The sequence below is a fragment of the Lissotriton vulgaris genome, chromosome 1_1, assembly GCF_964263255.1.
Source record: "Lissotriton vulgaris chromosome 1_1, aLisVul1.2, whole genome shotgun sequence".
Classification (NCBI taxonomy): domain Eukaryota; kingdom Metazoa; phylum Chordata; class Amphibia; order Caudata; family Salamandridae; genus Lissotriton; species Lissotriton vulgaris.
In genome coordinates, this window is record NC_141685.1 from 140,577,155 (window position 1) to 140,602,474 (window position 25,320).

The 25,320-nt window shown below is 45.3% G+C and overlaps 1 protein-coding gene across 1 annotated transcript in view; it reads left to right on the forward strand.

The window, feature by feature from the left end:
* Positions 1-25,320, forward strand: part of LOC147737808 (uncharacterized) — a 450,038-nt gene that overhangs the window by 18,293 nt on the left and 406,425 nt on the right. The window contains exon 2 of the mRNA XM_086924979.1: positions 9,864-9,981. The gene's annotated coding sequence lies outside the window, so the exon portion shown is untranslated. The remainder of the gene's footprint in view (positions 1-9,863; positions 9,982-25,320) is intronic.

Below are 25,320 nucleotides of genomic sequence, written 5' to 3' on the forward strand. Positions count from 1 at the left end.
TGGTTGAGATGTATGGCGATGCACAGGAGAAACCAATACTGCCCCCTACCTTAAGAGAAGCTGTGATCATTTCTCTGTTAAAGCCGGAAAAGGACCCATACCATTACGATTCCTACAGGCCATTATCACTGATTAGCACTGACACTAAAATGTTAGCTAAATTGATTGCTACCAGACTCCAGCACCTGATGCCTAACATCGTCTTCCCAGACCAATCTGGATTATACCCCACCGATCCACTGCCCATAACATTTGCACCCTGTTTGCCTTATCACACCAGCTTAACCCCGACTTACAAGCCGCTGCAGTCTTATTAGATGGTGCAATAGCGTTTGATTCAATTGAATGGACTTAGCTATTTACAGTATTACAAAAAATGGGATTACCCCCCATTTTTCTACAATGGATTAAAATACTATACACAAGACCGGTAGCTAGGATACGGGTCAATCAATATGTGAGGGACACGTTAAGCATTACACGGGGCACTCGACAGGGATGCCCATTATCCCAGCTTCTATTTGCCATAACATTGGAACCCCTGGCGTGGAAAATAAGGCAATGACACAAGACCACAGCCTTGCAATTTCCGCAACACCCCTTGAATATTTCACTATATGCTGATGATATGGTATTATATGTCCGAGATCCCGCATTTAACCTATCCCCGCTAATTAGGGAATATATTAAATTCGGAGAATATTCAGGACTCCAGATAAATTGGAGTAAATCAACAATCCTACCTTTAACTGACGCTACAAGGTCCTGTCCGACGGGATTCCCATTGGAATGGCAGACAGATTCCATTAAATATTTGGGGATCTGGCATCACCGGCACCTTGCGGTGGTTGTGTGTGAAAACTATGGTGCGGTTATTAGTAAGCTAGAGGATAAAGTAGAGAGGTGGATTACACTGCCCCTATCACTAGCAGACCGCATGGCTGTTGTTAAGATGGTTATACTGCCTAAACTTCTTTACCTCTTCAACAACATTCCCATCACACCGCCATCGTCTGTATTTCGTAGTTTGTCATCCATGATTACCCGACTCATATGGGCTGGTAAACCAGCGCATATCGACCTCTCTACACTAACTCTGCCCTACTCAGAGGGCGGCATCAAAGTTCCCGAATTTTTACTATACTACCTGTGCGCACATGCACACTATGCGCACTACTGGTACCATCCAATTAGGTATCTACCACACACGGCAGTTGAGGATGGTGTCGCATACCCCATACCACTACGTAATATTCTACCACACCTACGCACACCTGGGCAAACACGAGATAAACACAATCCGCACCACCAATCTGGCCTGGCAGAAGATGGGCAAATTAGCGAATAGATTGCCGCTATATGCACCAGCACTACCACTGCAACACCATCCAGAGTTATTGAACAGTGGCTTCGAGGCATGACATACTGTAGGGACACCTTACAGTCTTATGAGGAGGAACTACCTTCTTGCTCCAGGCCCAGAAACGTGTGGGTACCTCTATCTGATTACCTTCAAACTTATCATTGTGTAACTGCATTATCAAATGACTGAACTGTTCTACACCAATCGACCACACTGTGAATTGATGTGAAATGCTGTACTGTACAACATGAATCTGTATTTATGCCTGCACTCTATTGTTTTTGTAAGATTGTATGTATGCTTTGTACAAAAACAATAAAAAAAGAAAAACAGATTTACAATTAATTTTTTTGTTTGCTAGACTCTTATGCTAGTGTCCAACAGGAAGTTTTTGGCACATGAAGTAACAGTAGATGGTGTAGCACCCAGGATAATGTGCTGCATGGCTAAATACTTATAAGGTCCAACAAGCGAGACCTATTGGCTATGTCATAGCTTGTTTTCAGTAATTCCACAAGGTTCATTTAGTTACTTCTGCTCTTCCTTAGGAAAAGCATTTTTTGTCTTGCCAATAACTTTGGGACCGTTTTATGAATCTCCACTAAACTTTCCAAAAAGGTCCTCCTTTTTGACTAGTTTTTGCATAGAAAGTTGGGGGATGATTCATCAGGCGATGGCTGAGAAAAAACTGAGGGTCCCAAAATGCAAAATCCCCATGCTTTTTTCATAGACATCTATATAAACTGCTGAATGGAATTGCCTCAAGTTCGGCAGGAAGCTAGACCATGGTCCACAAATTGTGCTTTTTATGATTTGGTATAAATCTGTTCAGTAGTTTTTGTGAAATTATGGTTGAAAAATAATAGTATATATGGACTGTTGGGAGCAGCAATTTAAAAATGAAGTTTTCTGATTGGGCCAACAAACTTTTCCTTGGGCTATCTCACTCCCACGGGAGTCAGACTCCTGCAAGGGCGAGCACTATGATTGGTTACCAGCATCATGAGAAAAATGAAGAGGATGGAGAGTGGACGGCGGGATCATGAAATCGGGCAAGGTGAGGGTGATGAGTGGTGGATTGGGGGTTGACCGAAAAGGAAGGAGGTAGACACCCTGGACCGGTGAAAGCAGCGTGGAGGAGTGTATTTTGACATATTGCAGGCTGGCCTCCGACATCCGTGTAGTGGCAACTACAAAGGAAATGGTGAAGCCAAAAGGCCCTCTGACAACCCAAAGAAATAAAATGGATAAATACACTGCCGCAAAATCAGCAGATGTGGGAGCCCAGATGGCAGAAATGGTGGCAGCAGAACCATCACTAACAGCCATCATGGCAGCATTAGCGGACCTAAAAAGATCACTCGAGCCTAATATAGACACTGTCACAGTGGAAGTAAATCTCTTAAATATCCGAATAAGTAACAAATGCAGAAGGAAATATCACACAGTTGCAGAAAGTTACGCAGAGTCTTGAGGAACAATGCAACAACTCAAGCGTCAACAGGACGTGTTAGCAGCAAAACTCGAGAAGCATGAAGGGCAAGCGCGCCCAAACAACTTTCGAGTGGTGGGTGTTCCAGGAGGGACGGAGGGACCCAGTATGGAGCTCTTTCTGGGGGAACTCATGCTAAACCATCTGCGCCCAAAACGGATGTCAAGCTTTTTCATCATTGAACGGGCACACAGAACCCTGGACCCAAAAAGTAAAGATAAACCTCCTATAAAAAGGAGACTGTAGGAAATTAGCGTTTTCTGGATTTTTCATCTTTTGCTGTAATGCTATATTTTTACTTGCTTTAAATCTCTGTGCAATTTAACCCTGCCGACCAGTGGTAAAGTGTCTGTTTCCCCCTTTAAACATGGTCAAATTGGTATAGTCCTAAATTGATTATTTTCCTTGTCTATAAGTTGCTAAAAAAATAATTAAACAACTATTTTTAACAGCCATTAAAATTCAATCCAATGGTGAAGTTGGATTTTTAATTAATATTTATGAAAAGTAACTTTTAGTTTGAACTCTTTATTTTATTGTTATTAGAATGTTCAGTATACACACAGTTGCAGTTCTACATCGTAATGCATAGTTAACATTATAATGTTTGTATATTTCAAATACAGCTAGCACTGCTGTGACGTACAATCAGCATATTGCACCCCGAGTTTGTGAAACACTCCGTAGTCGTGAACATAACCCTTGGAGGTGGAACTTTCCCCCAGAATATTAAGCGATAACCCCCCTCCCTTCCCCCCAACTGGTAGGCATAGTTCTTACGTCTTTGATATATTGACGTGAAAGCAAGTACACCCGGTTAGCGTTCAAGTTCCCTCGGGAGAATCATCCGTTACTGTCAGGCGAGGGAGGCAGAGGTATTTCAGGCAGGTAATTTAATTGAATTCGGTGGACAACAGAGACAGAAGGGGCCTCCAAACCTCTTTAAATCCGGATATAGAGCCTGAAAGGGAGGCATGAATGCGCTCCATACCCAAAATGTACCACAGCCTATGGAGACATACTACATAGGTGGGGGTTGTGTGCGTACCCCAGTGTGTTAAAATGTTTTGAATCACCGCCCCTAGTGCTAAGCCCATCTGTTTTCCTTTGTGAGACTTCAGGGGGAATGTTAGAGGGTTGGGTAAGCCTAATATAACAGAGAACATGAATCTTGCGATCCGTGTCTCGAACTGCCCATCGATGTCATCCAAGATTTTGGGCCAATATTCGGACAGTACAGGGCAATCCCACAACAAGTGTAGCAAGGTCCCATCCTCCCCGCCAGCATGTGGGACTGCGGTCAGGGTTTCCTTTGTTTAGGCGCACAGGTGTCAGGTCCAGTAAGTAGCTATCTTGAAAGCTGTTTCCTTGCTGGCTGTGTTTCGCACAGTGTGCTTGGCCTTAGAATTAATGTCTCCCCATTCTTTCTTTGGGAGATCCCGCCAAAGCTCCGCCATCCGGCGTCTCTGACCGGGGCTAGGCTGTGTAGGTGCCGATAAGCGCAGCATTAGGTTTAGTTTCAGAAATCAACTTTTTATCCGATACCTTTGTGACCAACCATTTTTCAAATTCTGTTAACTTCCTATTAACTTTGGGGTGGATGTTGGGGTGTAGAAGTCAGTGTCTAAACTGCGTGCAATGAAACCTTTCCGTCTCTGGAAGTGTATAGTCCTGTCGTAGTTTTGTGGAAGGGAATAATCCTGTCTATATCAAACAGGTGGCACTACTGTACAGCTTGCCAGGCTGTGAAAGCCCCGACCTCCAACCTCGACTTTAAGTCCTTGTTCTCCTGTAAGGGCGTCATTGGCGAGGGGAATGTCGTGAGCTCCTTTTTCGTTGCCACCTCCTCCCATACAACCATCACCGCCCTAGTAATTGGTGACCCCTGTAGGCCCAGTGGCCTGTCAGCTTTTTTTAAAAATGGCACTTTCCACAATGTCCTGCGTGTAGGAGAGTAATGCGAGTATTGTGATGTGTGAGGGTGCACCTCTCTACACAAATCCACTAACCCATAGACTGGAGCCATTCTCTACGTACTTGTGAAATCGCTCCAGCCTGTGAGTATCTATTTTCTGACCGGTCCTTGGTTCCGTCCATAACCATGTTTAGGTCTCCTCCTATGATCGTCCTACGCTCATGTCTGTGCAGTATCTCGGATACAGCCGACCTCAGGACTTTCTCCTGCCCTGTGTTTGGTGCGTATGTGGATCCTATCACTAGGGTATGTCCACCTATCTTGAATACGAGGGCTAAAAGTCTTCCTTTGATTTCGGCCACCTTTTAACCCACTGTCCCCTTAAACCGTTTGGTTACTAAAATAGCCACCCGCCTTCTTTTCCAGGGTAGATGAAAGAACTGCTGGGGAAAGAGTCATGACCTCATTCTATGCCAATCTTTGGAGAGGAGCTGTGTCTCCTGGAGAAGGCACACATCTGCCTCCATGTTATCCAGGTAGGAAAGGATGGACCTCCTTTTATTGGGATTGTTGAGACCTCTCGCATTGAGAGTGAGAATTTTCAGTGTGGGCTGGGAAATAGCGTGCCATAGTGAGTGCACCAGCTTTGGCCTGTATTTGGGTCCCTGTGATGCCTCTTCCCCCTGAGCTCCCAACGTCTGCCTGGCCTCCATTGCCTTTTGATCCTTTCTTCAACGACTTTAAGCTGCATACCAGTTCTCCACCCTCCCATCCCTAACCCCAACTTAGAAACCCATTAACATCAAATTTTCCAGGGCCCACCATTCGTGTGTGCATGTCCTTGAAGTTGAAATAGTTGGGAACGCCTGTTGCCACTTCCCAGTGTCTCTATGCTCCCCATGTCTCTACATTCCCCATGTTTCTGCGCTCCCCGCAGACTTCTTCTCCAGCCACCCAGCCTTGCAACTGTCACTTATCTGTCCCTCAATCGTTCACGGTGTCATCATGGGGGAATGTCTCCTTCGACAATGTCTCCAGCACTGCTAGTCTTTCTTGTGCCATGGTCTTGGGGTCCGGTCTCGTCGCTCACTCTGTGTTACGCCCCCCATAGACCTTATGCCATCTTTCCCGATGATTTTTCGTCTGCGGGCCCTCAGTCTCCTCCTGGATTGGATTCTCAATGCCCAGCACCTGGCAAGTGTCCTGCATGGCTCTGAGCTGGAGGAGTTTGCCCTGACATATGAAAATCAGCCGGAAAGGGTGACCCAAAGAATACGGTATTCCTTGATTTCTAAGAAGCGTGGTTGCCACTCGGAACTCCCTACTCTTTTGAAGTGGTATTAGAGTCGGGTCTTGGTACAAAGCTATGGAGAGGTCCTGATAAGTGGTTGCTTGTCCCTGGCAGCACGTAGTATATACTCTTTTAGTTGAAAGTCTGGAATGTAAGCCAAAATATCCGGTTGGGGCGCCCAGTATGCTCCTGAAGAGACCCTGCAGGTATTGTGTGATGTCTGGCCCTTCTTCTTTAGGTGGAACTCCCTTAAAGCGGATGTTGTTTCGCCAAGACTGATTCTCCAGGTCTTCTGTGTGTGCCTGGAGATCGATCTGTTGAGCCTTGAGCCGTAGTATCTCTTGCTGTAGATGCTCCACCTCCTCTTCCTGGGATTGCTCCTGATCCTCGTTGGAGGCCACACGTTCCCCGACGGCATCAACGTCCTGCCTTATCATAAGGAAGACGTTGGTGTTGTTGGGGAACGTGTGGCCTCCATCGGTTATATCCTTCATCTCCCCCGCTATTTCACTTTTCAGCATCTGCAAGTCGCCTCGTAATGCACCGAATAGCGACTCTAAAAAGGCGTGGGTAATTAGGGCTTCAGAGGTGTCCGCATCTTGGCTGATTTGTGTCTAGGGGAGAGCCTCCCTTCTCCGCTGCTGGTCATCGGGAGCTTGGTCAGCATCTCTTTTAGATTCTGATCCTTATTGCTTCTCGCTGATTACATGGCTGCTATATCTCTTACCACATCACCAGACCAGCCTGCCTTGTTGTGGGGGCCTCAGCCCCAGTGGGTGGCTGTCATCGGGTTGTCCTCCCGCTGAGCTCCACTATGCTGTTGCAAGATTGTAGAGGGCCAGAGGTGTCACTCCCTTTCAGTCTCGTCCGGGCCTTGCTGCCTTTGACCGTCTGCTATATCCCTGCTGATTGTCTGCTGCTTGTTCTCAATACTCTAAGCACTTTGCGCACAAACCTGCCGCAAATCCCCCTGAAGGCCATCATGCCTATTTGAACCTGGACCACTGCGTCTAATTCCTGAACTATGTGCTTGCAGACCGTGGTTTCCTCTGACTTGGCAGTCAGCTCCAGAGAGACTAATCCATGCCCGGGCCCCTCATCCATTGGCACCTTATGATTCTTACAGCGTTACTGTTCATATCTCATTCCCTTTATTGGATTTTGTCATTTTAGTGTCATTTTGTCCAATACATTTTACTTTATTTTTCTATTTTTTTTTTTTTTTTACTGTTTTGCATTTTGACTTTTACTTTTTTGGTTTCTGCATAAATATTTGACATATTACCTTAAGTTAAGCCTGCCTGTTCCGTGCTTAGGTACCAGGGGGTTGATCCTAGGTTAATTGAATTGCTTTGAAAGTACATTCTGACAACATTTATGATTGTTCCTCATCTACCGCAAATATTAATTCAGTTTCTTACAGAAACTATCTGAAATTATCTGCAAAACAGGTAGTTGATAACCTTCCAGGGTTGAAGCACCCTGTGGACAAACTGGAATACGGGAATAGTATTGCGTGGCAATTGAACCTCTTAAAAAATTCAGCTTGGAGATCAACCTAGAATCACGCTTGAATGTCACAACTTTTTAAAACAAGGTAGTCAGGAAAGTGTGAGGAATATATTGCAGCTTTTTGCATTTTGGCAGCTCCAAGCAAATTTGAGAACAGAGTGGATGTATGTAGCAGAGACGAGTCTATTCACCCAATGTGAGTGGTGATATCTGCATTGCTGGTCTGCCTGAAGTTATGATGCTGCTGACAGTAGAGTGTCTGCTAATAGCGATGGCATGACTCGTGGAGTTAGGAAGCCAAATAAGAGAAAGTTATCTCCCGACACCACAGTCTTCGTGACTGAGACCAGTAACACTGAAGACTCTTGAGACTCACAGCAGTAATTTCTCTTTTGAGAGCATTATTGCTGCAGATGGAGTGACGCCTAGAAGTAAGCACATTACTAAGGTACCAACAACGTTTAATATTGTTCATTTATATTAACAGCTTCTCTTTTGCAGCATTTAGAAATGCATTTTCTAGTTTTGTTGCTTTTTGTTTAGTTTTTTTATTGTAGGCTGTTATCTTTGGTTTAAAGGGAAATATGTTGTAGTGTGTGACCTTAATGCTGAAGTTTGCATTTTATTACCATCATTTGCTTACCCTGGAGAATCTCCAGGGTGTAGGAGGTTTGCTGTTTCAGAGTTCTTTCTTCAGCTTCTGGGCAGTTGTCGCTCTGTGGCGATCTGTGGTCCTGTTTCTCTGCTCTTCTTGTAGAAGCTCCTATCATAGCTTCATCCTCCCGCCAACGATAATAAGATGCCAGGCATCACCCAGCACAAACCACAGCCTATGATGGGCTATGTCTATCTGCTCGGCGCAGTTAGAGCATGGATAAAGTTCTCCGGACCATCAGGCTGTGAATGTAACCTAAGGGATTAAGATGAAATGCGGAGCTTACCTCCTTCCTGAGTGGCTCCAGACTGTTGTGTGCAGACCCGATAGCTGGCAGCACCCTGGAGTATGTATGTATAAATCAGATTATGTTGGAAGTAACCTGCAATATACTGGCAGGCAGCACCCTGCCAACAAGTAGGATTTCTCATGGAATTTTATTTCCTGACACATTAATGGAGATTGTCTTTTAACAGGCAGAAGAACAACACTTGACCATACATTTTTCTGGGTTTGTCTTTAAAATGATGTACACATTAGGAATGGCATTTCGTTCTGCTGGAATAATAACACAAGTTATCTTGCACTCTATGTTGTTGCCTGGATTTTTGGCTGCAATGCATTCCATGTTTCATTCAAACGTGCTTTCTACAAGGCACATACATGATTTGTTGCTGTCGAGAAATAATGCTCTTATGTACTGTGGCAGACTGCAAAATATTGAAAAACTTCATGATTTCTCTTTCAGCACTTCATAGTAAAACCTTTCAATTTTTGACTCAATCATTTGGCAGAAACATAACTTAGTACCATTAAAATAGTTGTGATGGGGAACATTCATGTGGGGTTAGGTCTGGCTCAACCAGAGTGCTTGCTGACTTTCAGGAGTATGGAGTTGACCACCTTGCCTGGTCTGGTGTGGAACGAAACCAGCGATGCTTTGCTGCAGGCTCATTTGCCCTGATAGCTGGTCAACAGTTTGAGGAGGAGGAGGTGAAGAGCTGGCTAAGTGTGCCATGACGCTGGCAGTTGAGTACATCCCTGAGAAGTGAGCTTTGAGTCGATGTATTGTTCCTCTTATACCACGTGCAATTCACCTTCCAAAAACTGAAGAATTCCTGGGTGAAAAGGACGGCTGATTCTGATTGGGTGCCTGATAGTTTTCCAGAAACTCATGTTTTTGATTGTTCATGTTTGTCAGTAGTTAATGAAACACGCACAGGCGTTTTATCTTTTCAGTTGACAGAAGCTGCAATAAAAGTTTCTTTGTCGTTGCAAAAAAATATGAACGGCCAACGAGCCTCTGTAGGTCAAAGAATGGAAGGGCTGGGAACTGTCAGTCATCTCACTGCTAAGCAGAGCAGTGTCATGCTTCACCCTCACTCAGGCCTCTGATTTTGACCAACATCACGTAGAACACTGGGACTTTAGAGACCATCCTTTTAATGAGATAAACAAAACTAAAAGTCCCATAAGCAATAGTGGTGGAAGGTGTGACGCATGACCTGGGACAACATCCGATTCAGCACATCCAGTTCCATTTTTTGAGTATTTGACACAATACTGAATTTATAATCTTTGTTTTTTATGGTCATGAGTCACCAAAATACTAAAAATGTGTCTTTTATTTTCAAGGTCAATTAAGTAATGGTCACCAGTTTGGAAGCTCCGTTAATTCTTCAGTATTTGTCATTGATCTCCATGTGTGGCTGATTTGGGTCTGCCCCTGCATCATTCCTGATAACTCGCACAGGTAAGGAGTTTGTAGCAGCAACATGATAACCCCATTTTCATCTGTAAGAAGTGCGCTCCGAGGCAGGTATCGGATCATTTTTGTGAAACAAGCAAGCGCCAATATTTGCTATGTACATTTGTTAAAATAAAACACAATCAAATCACAGTATACTGTTCCGGAGGTTCAGTCCCAGAAACATTATCTGTAACTGAACGCAGTCACCCGAGGAAGCATTTGCTTTTAAGACAAGTTGCGTTCACTCACCTGAAGGTGACATGCTCCATCATTGGGCTATACACCTCACCAGGCCGGCGCTACAATGCCTGGTTGGCACCACAAGGGGGCACTTTGTCGGAGATGTTTTAATAAGTACGCCGGATGCGCATAGAAGGACAGAGGATGTTGTGTCATAAGATGTGTGATTGGTGAAAGTCTGAATATAAGATCAACTATTGACCATTTGCTACAATATAGTTAATGTGATCTTCCTGGTCCATGTTGAGATTAAAAACGGTGGCAGAGAAATTGAGGAACTAATGACCCCTATCACTGTGTGAAAGTATCGATCACCTATGGACCTGCTGGTAAGTTGGGGTCTATACTTCAGGTCAACCTTTTTCATGCCTTCTGTAGTCATGGAGCAATCTATTGGCATTTCATCAGGACCAAATGGGAAAATGGGTAAATGTGACCTAATCTTCTCCAACGCGTGAGGAGCTCTGTAACTCAAAGCCCTGCACTGTGCATAGGTGATAAGGTGCCTCTTAACATCTTACTACCAAAGGTGAGCACTCTCTAACAGAGTGCACTGGATACGGTAACCCCTCCTAAAATTCAGGACATACTGACTTATCCAATAGCGAGGACGCCGCATCAGAGGGCAACTGGTTTGAAAAGCACATGCTTCCTAGGGTGCCTGCGTTCAGTTAGAGATAATGTCTGTTGGACTGAACCTCCAGAACAGTATACTGTGAGTTGATTTATATGAAGAATGTGTATACTGGACTGTCATTTTCCTCAGCATCTCTTGTGCTATGTAAAATAATACACAACACACCTGGAGGCCAACAAATCTATCACACATTAAATGCAAAAATAGCCAAAAGGCCAAGCAAACTAACAAGTGACAATTGTCTTTGCAATGGACGAGAGCATCCACCCTAAAGCAAGTTGGAGTATACAATGTTAATGCTACACAATGTATTTTTATACACTTTTCTCCTAATACAAGTCAATGAAACATGAACACGTGATAGAAACAGTTACTTAAACAACACTAATGAGTAGGAGGCAGGATCTTCTCTCGAGAGCAATGTGAGGAGCCCGTGAGGTGCAGATAAAAGATACACAGAAAAGTTGCAGAATTCAATATTCAGTTTACTACAAGCAGACCCCCCAGGATATAGCGGCATGGATTGGCAAATTTAGTGGCACAAAAATGAAAATTTAGCGGCACAAAAATGGAAATTTAGCGGCATTTTATTTTCGGTTTTTTGCAACACCAAACACAGATATCTTACTGTTTGAGTTATTTGACAAAATCCTTGGGGGGGAATGGGAAAATGGGTGCGCATGGGGCTGGATTTAAGAAGGAAACGTCAAATTTCGCTGGCTTTTGCCCAAATATTGCAGCATTTCCACAGATTGCCCGATTTCGCAATTGTTTTGCAAATCGCAAAATCGCGATAAGCTGGAGGGTCTGTACAAGATGCAGGAAAGTGTGCAGATGGACATCACTAAATAAAATAGTTCTGGGCCCTAATAGAATCATATAACTTTGCAGGCATAATAAGGCGAACAGTCACATCAAATTAATATAAGAATATTGTAATTTGGTAATGTAATATATCAATGCACGTTGTGGCATTCATGTGTAACCAATTATCGGTATTAAGGAAACCAGTATATCCAGTTATGCTTTCTCAATTCCTTCTTCCTAGAGGCCGCTACTGCTGCTAGCCAGCCGTATTCAGCAGTACCTCCTGTGACCTGGAATCCTGCATTTAATCAATACCAAAGGTCGTCAATGCTTCTAACCAACTCCGGTCACTGGTGTCTTGCCAGTCACAAGGTAAGGTGACTCCTCCTTTCGGTGATAGTGCGCAAGGGCATCGACTCCATTGTTAGATTGTTTTTTACTCCAAACGGTTTTGGATGCATATTGCTGCGCTCCAACACCGCTCTTCGGGTTCCTCTCAGTGCTCAGTCCACTCTACCCTCAACTGTATTGTTTCAGTACGCGTTTCCGTGTTCTCCGCATTTCAAATCGATCGGCAAACTCCCCATTTTTGATAGAAACGCTCGTGGGCAACCGTCGAGCTTTGCTGCATAGGGCCAGCCATCTGCAAATGGAACGGACTCCATTCCATTTCTGTCCTGGATGCCAAGCCAAGTACCCTTGCACCGACCTACATCAAGTTTGTAACTTGTGCCTTTCTCCAGCGCACAAGGAGGAAGACTGCGTGTTTGTAAGTCGTTTCGGTCCAAGAGGACTCTACCCGATCATCAGGCTCGATGACGAGAGAGGCAGCTTCAAAGCATTCAACACACTCTGGATATCTTCGGGGAAGAATTTGACCAAGACGAGATAGAAGCGTCCGCCATAGAAGAAGAGATCCATCTCTATGCCAGAGCGCAATCGTTGGGGCATGCTGGGACAGCCATGTGATTGCAATTCTACGTCATGCTAGTATCATAGGCGACTGACCTAATGTATAGGTTATCTTACGCCCTTCTGGCATCTAAGGAGGCCTAATAAACAGCATTTGGGTGTCAGCGCAATACTTAGTTTTGTTGCATGCATTATTTCTTCGACAGCTAGTTGCCAAAAGGAGTGTATTTCATCGCAGGACCATGGTTCATGTAAGAAATTGGCCCCCACAGTGTTGCAGCGCAACCATATATCTGGGCAAGACCCGACCATTCGATGAGGGTCTTGTGGCGTTAAATAGGTTCTTCGCAGAAAATTATAATGTATCAGTCAAAAATGGGCATTACTAGAAACCATGCGTATTAGTTCACAGGCCCGCTGCCAGTCTTGATCTTCCATTGGAATGTTAAAGTCTAAATTACAGGCCTCTCGGGCCCGTGTGTACTGTCTACGGGAAACAACCATAACAATGCAAATTTTACCACGCACTACCATCACAACGCAACCATTACAACGCAGGTGCCATTACAACGCAGGTGCCATTACAAAGCAGGTGCTATTACAACGCATGCCATTACAACGTAAGTATAGGTAAGTATTTAATTTTATTAATATTAATTTAATTTTAATTTCTTTTAATTTAATAAAAATATTTTAATTTTTTTAAATATTTTAAAAATTAATGTAATTTTTTTGGTTTTAAGAAATAATTAAGTTAAAATAATTATAACATTTTAAATATATTTAATATTTTTTTAAATTACAATTTTAACCCCTACACTATCCAACACTTACCCTACTATTACACCCCCCTGGAGTAAGAATAGTAAATTAAAATATAATAATTAAATTAAAAATATTAATATAAATAAAATATTATTTTTATCAAAAATAATTTAAAAATAAATGAATAATATTGAAATTAAATACTTACCAAATACTTACGTTGTAATGGCATGCGTTGTAATAGCACCTACGTTGTAATCGCATGCGTTGTAATGGCACCTGTGTTGTAATGGTTGCGTTGTGATGGCATGCGTTGTAAATGCATGCATTGTAACGTCATACATCCACTGTATCTGATCATGTTGTTCTGTAAAGATGCATAGTTAGGTGTCTACACGCATCCCCCTCCCTCCATGCCTGGAAGGACATAATGAGTACCATCTGCCTGATAGGTTTTTATGTCCAGATTGGGAGCTCCCTATGGAATGGTGCGCACTTACGTTCTCTCACTACAAACCATTGCCATCCTCTACCATCTTTCGCACAATATATGGAGTATCTCTCGGTGTACCTGATTCCTCCATTAACAGCTCTGGAAGACAACCAGCATCCACCATTCCCGACAAGAGCCGCATTTCCCAACTAGGGCCTGTGTTGAGCCATCGAGCTGCGTGTTGCAATTGAACGGCATAATATTAGGGGTCCAAATGTGGGACCTCCAATCCCTCGCTGCATAATTCCTGGTCAGTGTTGCCAAAGCCACTCTGCTATGTGTAATGGCCGTGTTGAAAGGTTTAACAAGACCATGAAGGGCATGATTGGTGGACTTCCTGAAAAACTCAAAAGAAGATGGGATGTCTTACTGCCATGCCTGCTTTTTGCCTATTGGGAAGGGCCACAGAAAGGAGAGGGGTCCTCCTTATTTTAGCTTCTATTTGGGTTTCCTGTTGGGACCGCTGTGCCTTATGAAGGAGGGATTGGAGAAACCTCTTGTTGAACCTTAGCAGATATAGTGGACTAAGTGCTTGGCTTTTGCTCCAGGATGTATGAGTACATGGAAAAAGCAAGCAAAAACATTGAGGACAGCCTAGCTCAGGAAGCTCTGGTAATGCCAAAAGGCTGCAATTGTTGAGTTCCAGCCAGGGCAGATGGTGTGGGTTTTGGGTCCTGTGGCTCCTAGGACTCTGCTAGGTAAGTGGAGCGGACCCTACCCTATCCTAGAAAGAAAAGGGGCGGTCACCTACCTGGTAGACCCTGGCTCAGACAGGAATCATAAGAGGGTCGTCCATGTCAACCGCCTTACACCCTACTATGACATGGCAGATGTGACCTTGCTCATGGTTCCAGGATCAGGAAGCAAAGAGTGAACCTGGCCCTGACCTGTTCAACAATCCAAACGATGGGTCAGTGGAAGGTGCGGTCTTGTCAGACACCCTACCTGCCCATCAGGAGACTGATTGCAGGCAAGTCCTAAATCAGTTTGCTGCGCTCTTCTTTTTGACCTCTCGCTAGACTAGCTGGTGTATCCATGATGTAGATACTGATGAAAAAATACTTGTCGAGAATAAAACATAGAGGCCGACTGAACATGTGAAAGAGAGCATCAAAGCTGAAGTAAGCATGATGCTGAAATTGGGAGTTCTAAAGCCTTCTGAGAGCCCCTGGACCTGCCCAGTTGTCTTAATCCCCAAGCCTCATAGCCAGGATGGTCAGAAAGAAATGAGGTTTTGTGTGGACTATTGGGGCATGAATGATGTGACCAAAAGCGATGAATACCAAACTCCATGGGCAGATTAACTTATTGACAAGTTGGGAGCAGTCAAGTATCTGAGTATGTTCGATCTCACATCAGAGTACTGGCAGATAGGTCTGACTCCAGGAGCTAAATAAATATCTGCATTTTTAAGCCCAGATGGGTCTTATCAGTTCACTGTAATGCCCTTTTTAAAAAAAATGCATCTGCCACTTTTCAAAGGTTGGTGAACCCAGCTCTTTGCTGGATTGGAATCATTGAGTGCAGCATTTCTACACACTATTGCTGTCTTTAGCTCCACCTGGCAGGATCACCTGATCCACCTTAGGAAAGTACCAGAGGCTCTGAGAAGTGCAGGCCTCATTATCAAGGCATTCAAGTGTCAGATAGAGCAGGGAAAGGTTGCATACTTGGGTCACCTTGTTAGTGGAGGCCAGGTTCAACCCTTACATCCCAAGATCTGGCCCATTCTGGACTGGGTGGCTCCAACTACCCAGACTCAAGTGAGGGCCTTCCTTGGCTTCCCTGGTACTATAGGAGGTTTGTGAGGGATTATGGCACCATTGTGGCACCCCTCAAAGAACTGACATCAAAAAGAATGCCCACAAATAGTGAACTTGACTGTGAACTGTCTAAAGGCTTTTGACAAGCTGAAGGAAGCGATGTGCTCTGCAGCTATTCTGAAAGCTGCAGATTATGTCAAGCAATTCATTGTGCAGACTGATGCCTCTGAACATGGTATAGGAGCAGTGCTATCCCAAAAACATGAGCACAGTCAAGATCAGCCACTGGCTTTCATCAGTAGAAGACTAATCCCCAGGGAACAGCATTGAAGTGCCATTTAGATGGACGCCTTTGCTGTGGTTTGGTCCCTTGAGAAGTTTAGGTCAAACCTGTTTGGCTCTCACTCCCTAGTTCAAACCGACCACAGGCCTCTCCGAGGGTTAATGCAAATGAAAGGTGAAAATCCCAAACGGCTAAAGTACTCCATCTCCCTACAGGGAATAGACTTTGAGGTGAAACAGAGACCTGGGACTGCCAATGCAGATGGACTTTCCAGGTTGTCCCATTTAGACAATGTTAAATGCTATGTTATGTTAAAAATACTTATAAAGCGTGCGTATACCACAAGGTTTCAGGGCGCTGCGGACAAGGGAGTCCTGCCGCTAAGTGATTCATTCATAAGTCTGGTGAAAGAGCCATGTCTTTAATAGTTTCCAAAATTGAGGATATGATATCATCGATCTATTGTCCTGAGGGAGAAAGTTCCAAAATTGAGGGGCCAGGACTGCAAATCTTAGTCCCCCCAATTTCTAGCGTTTAAAGGAAGGAGTAGCTAGGGGATTCAAATGGGAAGACCTAAGATCCTGAATGTGGATATATCTCTGGACCCGAGTAGATACAGACACTGGGCAGTTGCCATGGAGAGCTTTAAAGAGGAGGCATCCCAACTTGAATGCACTGAGTTCGACTACCAGAAGCCAATGTAACTTTTTCATAAGAGGGGTGACATACTGCTTTCTTGGCTGGCAATAGATTAATCTAGCAGCCTGGTTTGGCACTAGTTGCAGTCTTTTAGATTGATATGTCGGAATGCCAAACTAAAGAGTTAGTGTAGTCAATGTGAAAGATGACTAAGGCTAAAGCAACTTGGGTAAGAGCTTCAGTAGTGAGAAATATGCTGTTCCCCAGTAATGGGGTATCTTTCATAGATTCACATGCTTGAATGATTCCCCGTCGTCGAAGTGGGAGTCCCACGGTACATAGAGTAGCAATAGCATAGCAAAAGCATAGATAAAAGAGCAATAGAAAAGTATTGTAATAGACGTTTACAGGAAAACACTTGTCACTTTAATAACTTGTCCAAGTCATTAGATATGGTCCAAACTCCAGCCAATCAGGCGACAGCACCCTCTGGAACCTTCTCCTCAGAGGCTCAGGCTCTCAGATTGTCTACCGCACGTCGTGTGAAGGTAGACTCCCTGAGCTCTGCTCAGTACCTCTACCTTTTCTCTTCAGAAACTCTTCAGAATGTCTTCACTGCTTTGTCTACTACAAAGAGGTCCCTCATCAAACACTATGAGTCTTGTGGGAAACTCCGGCTTCATTCCGTAAACCCCCATAAAAAGTGTATCTAAGTTCAAGTTCAAGTTTGGCATTTATATAGCGCACTACTCACCCATAGGGTCTCAAGGCGCTTGGGAAGGTGAGAAATTACTTATCAAAAATCCAGGTTTTGAGTTGTTTTCTGAAGGAGAGGCGGTTTTGAGTAAGGCGGAGGTGGGTGGGGAGGGAGTTCCAGGTTTTGGCCGCTAGGTAAGAGAAGGATCTTCCCCCCCATGGTGGACCTGTGGATTCGTGGTATTGCGGCGAGGGCTTGATTGGACGATCGAAGTTTGCGGGTGGGGGTGTAAAAGGAAAGGCGCGCGTTGAGGCATTCGGGTCCTAGATCGTATAGGGCTTTGTGCGCGTGGGTGAGGAGACGGAACGTTATCCTCTTGTTGACGGGAAGCCAGTGGAGGTCTTTCAGGTGATTTGAAATGTGATCTCTGCGGGGGACATCTAGAATGAGTCTGGCTGAGGCGTTTTGGATACGTTGGAGTTTTTTCTGTAGTTTGGCTGTGATTCCAGCATACAGGGTATTTCCGTAGTCCAGTCGGCTTGTGACCAGTGCGTGGGTGACCGTCTTTCTGGTTTCGGTGGGGATCCAACGGAAGATTTTTTTGAGCATACGTAGGACGTTGAAGCATGAGGAAGAGACGGCGTTGACTTGTTTGGTCATTGATAGGGAGGAGTCTAGGATGAAGCCCAGATTACGTGCGTGGTCCGTATGTGTGGGGGCGTTTCATAGGGCTGGAGGCCACCATGAGTTATCCCAAGCGGAGGGGGATGATCCTAATATGAGGACTTCCGTTTTATCCGAGTTGAGTTTTAGGCGGCTGTTCCTCATCCATTCGGCCACTTCTTTCATCCCTTCGTGTAGGTTGGTTTTGGCGGTGTTTGGGTCTTTGGTGAGGGAGAGGATCAGCTGGGTGTCGTCTGCATAGGAGATGATGTTGAGGTTGTGCTGTCGAGCAATTGATGCGAGGGGACTCGTATAGACATTGAAGAGGGTGGGACTGAGTGAAGAACCTTGTGGTACGCCGCAGATGACTTCGGTGGCCTCTGATTTGAAAGGAGGGAGGCGGACTCTTTGGGTTCTTTCGGCGAGGAACGAGATGATCCAGCCCAGTGCTTTTCCTTGTATTCCAATGTTGCTGAGACGATGTATAAGGGTGTTATGACAGACTGTGTCGAAAGCTGCGGAGAGGTCAAGAAGGAGGAGGGCAACTGTTTCTCCATTGTCCAGTAGTTTTCGGATGTCGTCTGTAGCTGCGATGAGGGCGGTCTCGGTGCTGTGTTTGGCTCGGAATCCGGATTGGGATGGGTGATTTGTTGGATTCGAGGAAGGCGGATAGTTGAATGTTGACAGCTTTCTCAATGACTTTGACAGGGAAAGGGAGGAGCGAAATAGGGCGGTAATTTTTGAGTTCTGTGGGGTCTGCTGTGGGTTTCTTCAAGAGGGCGCTGAGTTCGGCGTGTTTCCAGCTTTCCGGGAATGTTGCGGAGTTGAAGGAGCAGTTGATGACGTCTCGAAGGTGGGGAGCGATGATGGAGTCTGCTTTGTTGAAAATGTGGCGAGGACAATGGTCGGTTGGCGATCCTGAGTGGATGGAGTTCATCAGGCGGGTGGTGTCTTCCGTAGTGACTGGGTTCCAGTTGCTGAGGATGTTAGGAGGGGTATTAAGTTCGGAGGTGAGTGGGGTGGGCTGGTCACCGGACTGGTTTGCGAAGCTGTTGTGTATGTTGGCGATTTTGTTGTGGAAGAATGAGGCTAGGGAGTCGCAGAGGTCTTGGGAAGGAGTGATGTCGTTGGTGCCGGCTGAGGGGTTGGTGAATTCTTTAACGATGTTGAACAGTTCCTTGCTGCTGTGGGCGTTGTTGTCGAGTCGGTCCTTGAATGCTGATTTTTTAGTGGAGCGGATTAGTTGATGGTGTTTGCGGGTGGCGTTTTTGAATGTGGCTAGGTTTTCGGTTGTTGGGTTTCTTTTCCAGGTTTTCTCGAGGGATCGGCATGTCTTCTTGAAGCCCCCTGGTTCATCATTGAACCAGGGGGCTTTTTTGTGATCTTGCTTGGTAGGGTTGTTTTTCAGGGGTGCTAATTCGTCAGCGCTGCGGGTGATCCATTGTGCAAGGTTGGTGGCTGCTTGGTTTGGGTCTGATGATTGGGCAGGGGGGTGTTGGTGGAGCGATGTGAAGAGTCGGTCGGTGGTGATTTTGTTCCAGTTTCTGCGGGGAATTTGTTGTGGGAGTTTGTGTGTCGTAGTCTTTTTGTAGTTGAAGTGCACACAGCTGTGGTGTGATTGAAGGAGATGTATTTGCTTGATGTGAAGATTGGGTCGAGTGTGTGTCCAGCACAATGTGTGGGGATGTCACAAGTTGTTTGAGTCCGAGAGTGGCGAGGTTGCCCAGAAGGGTGGTGGTGTTGTTGTCGTTGTTCTTTTCCAGGTGGAAGTTGAGGTCGCTTAGTAGAATGTAGTCCTCAGAGGGGAGGGTGTGTGGGCTGATGAAGTCAGTGATGTCTTTGCTAAATTGTGTGCGTGGTCCTGGTGGTCTGTAGATGAGGGTGCCTCTGAGTGTGGTCTTGGGGTCGATGTAAATCTGGAAGTGGAGGTGTTCGGCGGTTGCGAGGTTGTCATCTGAGCTGGTCGTGATGCGGATGGTGTTCTTATGGACGATGGCAATGCCTCCTCTTATTTGGTTGGTGCGGTCCTTACGGATAATCTTGTAGCCGTCAGGGATGGCTATGGCGATGTCAGGCGTAGATGAGGCGTTCATCCAGGTTTCAGTGAGGAAGGCGTCATCTGGTGATGTGGTGTCGAGTAGATTCCAAAGTTGAATGGCGTGGCTGTGGACTGAGCGGGTGTACAGAAGGATGCATTTCAGTTGGTTGTTGTCGGGAGTCTGTTTGGTATTTGTGGTTTTGATGGTGGACTTGATGCAGCCATAATTGCTGGAATTGCAGGTGAATGGTCCATGGGTGTGTCCTGGGGCGGCTAGGACGCAGTTAGGGAGTCGGCCGGTGTTAAGTGCTGAGAGGGTAGCGACGTCGTATGTAATGCGGGAGGAGTGGGTTTTGCGGGGCCAGGGGGTCTGGCGCTGGGCGCGGTCCAGGCGCGGACGGGCGTAGACGGGCTTACCTTTGGCGCACCTTCGGCGCGGCCGCAGCGCGTGGACGCTGCACGTAGGTTCATCTGTCTTATATGGAGAGTGGAGGGGGGCGGAGCGTGGGAGGGGCAGCTGGGAGGCGGGAGCGGGGAGGAGACACGGGCCACGAGTGACCAAACAACAAAATGGACGGACAGAAAGCGAAACTGGGCACAGTTCCACGAACACGACTACAATGAATATAATAAAATAAACAAAGCAATGCAGCGCAATATGGAATAAGTATAAATACAATGAAATACAATGAAACGATACCAGGCGCTATGCTAGCTTCGAGGCGCTTTGGAAATGCAGGCGATGTCGGGGCGCGATCTCAGAGGCAGGTAATGGGCGCTACACAGCGTCGAGGCGCTCAGGAATAGCAGGCGAAGTCAGGAGCAATCACTGGGGCGGGCAGTGGGCAATGCGACCAAATTCAGCAGGAGGAGGGGAGCAGTCAACCAGGGAGTCGAGGTGGGGATCGTGGAGGAGCGACCGCTACGGAGCTAGTCCAGCTGGTTACTGCCTCCACCCTGAAAGTCAGGTGAGAGATTGTAAAATCTGCAGGACTTTTCTTCAAAAGACTTTAAGAGACAGAGAGGGACGTCTACCTCTGTGGTTACAGAAACCCAAGACCAAGGATAATCCCTTATCAGATGTGGAGAGTGATTCCGCTCTCAGGACAGTCATCTCTAAGAAGAGGGCTAGTGATGCGGAGATGGTATCTGCTAAGGTGCTCAAGAAAGACCACACCTCTACTCATGAAGGCCAGACTTCTTCCTCAAAAAGGGCTCCTGCTCCTTCTAAGGGACTACCTGTATCCTCTATGCCTCCGAGATCTGTCTCTAAGTCTCAGGCATCTAAGTCTCTTCCTGAGACAAATTTGCCTAAAAAAATGGGTCCCTTGTCGACGAAGACTTCCGTCGCCACTGCTACAACGACTACTTCCACCTTCTCTTCTCCTCAACCTACAATGATTATGTCATTAGAGTCCTCTCCATTGACGTTTGTTATGGTGTCAGTGAAGCCTCGAACGTCTGCCACCTCCCTCACTTCGTTGTCGATGAAAAAGAGGACTGTCTCTGGTTGATCGTCAACAGATGCCTCTTCGCCGGCGAGACGGTCGATGGCTCTCAAGGCTCTACCTGCTTCGTCGACGGATGCCTCGACGTCAACGGTTGCCTCGTCATTGACGGGTGCTTCGTCGACGATTGCTTCATCGGCGGTTGCCTTGTCGGCGCTTGCCTCGTCGACAGCACAGAAGACTTTCCTTACGGAACTTCAACCACGCTCTTCGTCGTCGGCGGCGGCATCCTTGGTTCCACCTTCAGCTTTGATGTGTCTAGTCCTCTTGAAATCTTCAGCAACACTTTTGCTGCCTTCAGGAACGACGGATGTTTCCCTACTTCAACGTAGGAACTCTTCTTTGGATCTATTGCCAACTCAACCATCACCAAATCTTCCTCTGGAGCTTTTGACTATGACGCTAATGAGGAGGATTCGGAAGAGGATGATCGGTTCCGTGCTGCTCGTACTCCTTCCGAGCTTCTCATCAAATGCAAAGATATTGATGATGACCAACATGGCTGGGTTTAGTGTTGCACATCTCTTCAGTGTAATGTGAGGAGCTAACAACGTCAGCTCATATCCTGTCAGACGAGCGCTAGTTAAGTGCTGCGTCTTTGTTTGATTCAAAAGAGCATCAACAGCATGGGGTACCAACACCAACAGATTATGTGATGAGACTATCCCCTCACTCTGGCGTATTGACACAGCTGTTGCTGCAACCGAGCGAAAATATCCAGGCAACGCTCGAGCAACTGGATCGAGTACTGCTGAAAAATATGCACAAGGGCGTTGCTTATCACTGTGTATCTGTACTAAAACTGACAATGCACATCCATCCCTCTCGTGTACATACAATGTAAAGAGCTTTGTGTAATCTGGAGTACCTAACACTGGTGCTGAACAAATAGCTTGTCGTAACTGCCGGAAAGCATTCTCACATTCATCTGTCCAAGGAAGGGGTATTTGAGTATCTTTTGTCAAAAGCGCTAACAAGGGTTTAACAATATATGAAAATCCTAATATTCATTGCCTACAAAAATAAGTAAGACCTAAAATGCTCGAACCTCTTTCTGTGTGGAAGGTACTGGTGTGTCTAAAATTGCCTGAATGCGATCTGATGTGAGTGCACGCCCCTACTTAGACAAAAGGTGACCTAAGTAGGTTACCTTTGGTCTAAAATACTGCAGTTTCTTTCTCGATACCTTGTGGTGATGTAAAGCAAGAAAAGAAAGCGAAGACAGAGTACACTTCTCACATTGTTCAGGGGTATCGGCTGCCAACAAAATATCATCAACATACTGTATGAGCGCATCACCCTCGGGTAGAACAAAATAATCAAGTTGTCTTTTCAATGCTTGGCTGTAAATACTAGGACTCTCAGTATAGCCTTGAGGAACTCTACAAAATCTATACGATCGATTATTCAAAGTGAAACCAAACAGATATCGGCTATCAGGATGAATAGGGATCGAAAATAAAGCGTTCTTCAAGTCTATAACTTAGAACGCAGTTGTAGTAGGTGGAACTAAAGTAAGAAGTGTTGTGATATCAGAAACCACTGGATTTTGCGGTACCACTATCATATTCACCTCCCGCAAATCAATGATAAATCGATAGATCCCGGTATTAGTGTCTTTCTTCAAAATCGGGAGGATCGGACTATTAAAAATGTTAAATGGAACTTCCTCAACAACCCCAACTTTAATAATATCTTGTACAATTCGTATGAGTGCTTCCTCACCCTCCTGTGAAATCCGATATTGAGGCAAGCATGGCAACACAGCTCCCTCCTTTACACTAATATGCACCGGTGGAATAACCATATGTCCCACATCAGTATCTGAAGTAGCCCACAAAGTTTTAGGAAGCGAGGCCAATGCAGTATCCTCTTGAACAATGCAAGCTCTGTCTGTTACTGGATAATTGTCATTCAAAATCACACGCACTCCTTCAGGGGAACATCTTATTGTGGCTCTGAAATACTTGAGCATATCAAGACCCACAATATTGTCTGGTGTATTTGGGGAAAGCAAAAACGGGCATGGAGCAGCAAACTTATCAACATGAAATGCAAGTGGTTGTGACAATGGGCTAAGGGAAGGTGTTCCATCGAACCCTATCGATGTAATCGTTAAGCCAGACAGGGGAGCCCTCGGAACCAATTGTTTAGACAAAGCACTACGAGTAGCTCCTGTATCAACCAGAAACTGATCTGTAGAACCCAAAACATGTGCTGTAACATCAGGACCCCTCTGATCCACTGGAACTTCAACTGATTCCTTACCCCATCCTACGCAATCCTTTGCATAAGCAGAATCATGCGAATCAGGCTGCACATAATCAGACATCTGGTATTGGTTGCGCCTATCAAAAGTGTTGAACCCATTTTGTACCCGCACATTAGAATTAAATCTAGCACGATCGTTCATAGCACCTCTGGGTCCTAAGTTTCCAGCGCGATTTCTCATAGATCCTCGGCCACGGACATAGCGCTGTGAGTGCAACAATGGACACTCATCTGCCCAATGGCCAAATTTCCTACAATACGCACATTGATCAACGGCCAAATTAGAACGAGTGGAAGAGAAACTATAAAATCCTCGACCGCCTCTATCATTACCTCGAAGAGGTGGACCATAAACCTGAGATAACATAACCTCTGTTTTTAATTCTTTAGACTTTTTATCCGCGCTACCCTTCGCTTCAAGTTCCTGACGCTCTTTATATTGAGCCATTGTCAGGAGGGATGCCAGAGAAGAGGTGGTCCAAGAGCTTTCGCTAGCTTTCAAGCGGCTAACCACTCCTGGTAATAAATTCGTAACATACTTATCTACAAACAAGTGTCGGCCCGTATCGTTCGTTAGCGACTGGTCACTAAAATCACAAAAAGTAATCTGAAACTGATTCATCTGTCTTTTGCTTACAAGATGCTAAAATAGTCCAATCAATCTTTTTAGGGGGAATGATCGTTTTTAACTTAGTTAATATTGCACCGGGAAGATCTAAAATCAACTGACATGGCTTTTTCGCTGGTTCCCTGGTCCGCGCATACACAAGAACCGGTTCATTCATTCATTCATTCATTCATTCATTCATTCATTCATTCATTCATTCATCTTCCTCTCTATCTCCTTCCATAATGCCCCGTACGCTGCGCGATCATCAACTTTGCGCACGGATCTCCTCATATCAGGCGGCAATATTAGCCCGAAAAATAAATTGATGTCATGGTACAAGAATTTAATGCTCCCTCAAATTCCTCATAGAAAGCGGCAGGATTTTTAAACGGATCAGGCAATGCAGCTTTAAGTGCCATAACATCTGCCGTATTCCAGGGAGTATATACACAATTATAAATAAAATAACCTTTAGCATCTACAGAAAATTTATCGTCACTTGTACCTGTTCCTTTAGGAGGAACATATAAAGGCACGGCCTCTTGCATAGGCTTTGCATGCACTATCGCGGTCTTATTTGTTTCAAAAATAGATGATTGTTTCCCGTCGACCAATCCCGTCCGTCCATCTGCTTTAGCTTTCCATTTCTCCTCCCGTAGACGAAGCGCCTCAGTTCAAAGTTTAAACAGCCGCCTGATCGTATCAGTCACTGGGGGGAGAGTAAAAAGACTTTTACGAGAATATCAGAAACTTTTCGGGACATGTCAACAACTTCTTCTGCAAAATGCTCAGTAAAATATATCTGCTCTCGATCTTGCCATCCCTTTAAAGTCTCTAAGATACCATAAACAGTAACAGGATCCTGAACTGCCTGTCGAGCAATCTTTCTAAGATCGGCCGCACGATCGGTCGACATCATAGAGCGGGTATCAGGTTTCGTTTTATCTGCCCCAGAATCCTCCTCTTCGCAAGATGGAACGGACGGAACGACATACGGAGGCGAAGGATGATCTAAC